Source organism: Mesitornis unicolor, unplaced genomic scaffold (genome assembly GCF_000695765.1).
Source record: "Mesitornis unicolor isolate BGI_N332 unplaced genomic scaffold, ASM69576v1 scaffold8683, whole genome shotgun sequence".
Taxonomy (NCBI): domain Eukaryota; kingdom Metazoa; phylum Chordata; class Aves; order Mesitornithiformes; family Mesitornithidae; genus Mesitornis; species Mesitornis unicolor.
In genome coordinates this window covers 34264-37187 of record NW_010176671.1, presented here as the reverse complement: position 1 = coordinate 37187, position 2924 = coordinate 34264, and positions in this window count along the sequence as shown.

The window sequence follows — 2924 nt, the reverse complement described above, 5'->3', positions numbered from 1 at the left end:
GAACTTCTTTGCTCCTTGCTAATGCAAAAATAAAAATCTGGGAGAGTTAAATTATTTTATCAAAGTGAGTTGTTTTCAGCAATTCTTTACCGTGGGAGAGGACAAACAAAGAGAAAGTCAGCATTTAAAGCTCTCCATGCTTGTCTATATCTACATTTTCAAAGTACTTTTTTAGGGTTTTTAATGTCATTTCCTTTTAAAATGTGTTTTCTTAAGAAAGACATTCTGAAGTTTTAAAATGAAGTGAAATATCTAATCTTGGTGAACTACGAAAACACTTTGTTGGACTCACCCTAGAATCTGAATGGAAAGGGGGCTCATTTTGTGATTTCACTGGGCTTGGGGGTTTTTTGGAGCTGCCCTCGCAGCGAAACACTATTGGCTTTCTCAGATCTCAAACCTATTTTTCCATGGCACAGTTTCATGGGGGTGAGGCAAATAACGAGCTGAGACTTCTGCTTTTCTGCTCAATTTTGTCTTGTTTTTTCCCCATGCCCACCCATGCAATCCCAAGGCTGTGTGTCTGCATTGTCCACATCCCTGCTGCAGAGGACATTGCCACATTCACATCAGAAACAACTTTTGAGCTCTCTCATTAGCGGAAACCAACCAGCCACATTAGATGTGTGCACATGGTGCAGGGCTGCTTACTGTAAAGATGAGATGGGCCATGAGCCTGTACTTGCAGCACCTGGCTTAGCCCAGCTACCTCCATCCTACCTTCTGATCTGCTGCAACTAAAGGAGTAAGTGCATCCAGGAGATCCAATTTGACATTATCCTGTTTGCTTTAGCCCAGCTTGGGCACTTAAAACAGGCCAAACAGGTCTCCAAACCCTGTGGTTAGGAAAGACCTGTGTCTGTCTCTACTGAACCTTAGACTTCCTGAAGTTCCAGGTCCAGCTTGATGGGTCACTGCTGTAGGGTATCCTCTTTGAAGATGAGGGAGCGATAGGACATTTAGTCACATCCTCTCCTCTCCACCACGAAGATGTCATCCAAATGGCAGCAAAGGCATTGCTGGAACAGGACAGAGCTTTGAGCAACCTGCCCATGGCAGGGGTCGGGTTGGGTGAGCTTTAAGGTCCCTTCTAACCCAAATCATTCTATGATTCCATGATCTTCAAAAGACCTTCCCTTGGCTCATTGATGCTGCAACATCTGCACCTGCATCCAGCTCTCATTAGACTAAGCATCACCTCAACTGTCTCTCTGAAGGTTACTAAAATTGCCTTCTGCTGTCCTACGACAGAGACAGCATGTTTTAGTGGTCCTATACAAGCATCCAGTGTGCCTGTGACCTGCATGTCTGTCCCACATGCATTCAGAGCTGGATGCTACACAGATGTCACCATCCTCATGTCTATTGACTTCTTCGGCAAAAGCTTGCTTGACTCTCCCAGCAAGACTTACGCATCAAATACTCTTACTCAAAATTTATCAGCAGCTAAGCTGGACTATTTTTTGCTAAAACTTTTCAAGAGTATGGAAAAGCTTCGCATCGTCTTAAAAATTTTTGTTCCGTTTTGATTTCTGGTTGCTTTAAAAAGAACTTGTTTTATAAATATTCTTTTTTGGAAATTAAGTTGAGGAAATTAGTTTAGTTATTAAATATAAACAAACATTTTTAGATGTGAAAAACTGTAAATGCACAAAAGGAAATCTTTGTGCTTTTCTGAATTACTGTTTTTTCCTCAGTCTTCTTTTTCACTGGGAAAAAAAAAGCCCCAACTAAATAACAATGAAAAATGTCTGGGAGAACTATCAGTTAATTTTCTCAAAATATTTTTGTGAAGATAATTTTAAAAATTATTGATCAGAAGCAGAAACACTGCGGAATAATGTACACTCAGCTCAGACACATTGTTTTTTGAAAAACAGTAAATTACTTTTTAAAAAATGAAAACTCCACCAGCTGTGGGCTAGGAGCTCACCACATCTCTCCGCATCTGACAACATTTCTCTGGAGTGTTATTTTGGAGATTTTATATATGCATTGCTGGCATGGAGGATGGCCGTGTTGGCTGCTGAAGGCTTCAAAGACAACCTGGAGAGAATGACCAGTGCATTTTGTAGGGACTGTGAATAGCCAGAGCTGTGCGAGCATCTTTTGTGTGTGGGTGGGACAGAATGACCTTTGTGAGAGGCTTTTTGCTGGTCCTATTTCCGACCCGTGCTCAGACACACTGTTCATTTCTCTGTGCCGCTTTGCACGGATGTGTCTTCGCCAGATGCGTGTGGGGAGAAAACTCAGCTTGTGCAGAGGTGTTTCCAGCCGCAGCACGGTGCAGAAAGGGTTGTGATGCCCCCTTGGACACAACAGCACCGTGGGGAGGTGCACAGGTTAGAACGTGGTCCCCACTCCTATCAAACCCTGACAGAGGAGTAGGGATGGTCACAAGCCCCCAATGGAACTTGCTGAGGTTGACCTTCCTCCGTGCTCTTTACCACTCTGCCCCACCACGACCGTCACTGAGAGCAACTCGAAGCCCCAAAAGTGCATCTGCATCCTGCAGATGATCCATCAATCCTCTCACAAGATCATCCTGGTGACATGACTGGCGGTTGAATCATGTTGCTGACTTGTGCTATATCTCACACCCCCTGACTCCGTAGAAAAGACAGCAATTGCCACGTCTCTATCTCCCATTCAGGGGCAGACTGTATCAAAGACCCCAAGATGCTCCAGTAAGATAATGCAAAGACCATAGATAGATGTCCAATGCATAGGTAGACTTTGTGCCTTTCATGGCTGGTAATGAATGATACCTAAAACTCGACATCATCCAACCTTGACTTAAAATGATACCTTGCAGTTCCCTAGGTGAAAAGGGAACTTCAGCTACTCTCACTTATTATCCTAACAAATAACACTATTCAGAATGAGAAATTCCAGCACAAAGTTATTTTCCAGCAATTTGTAAG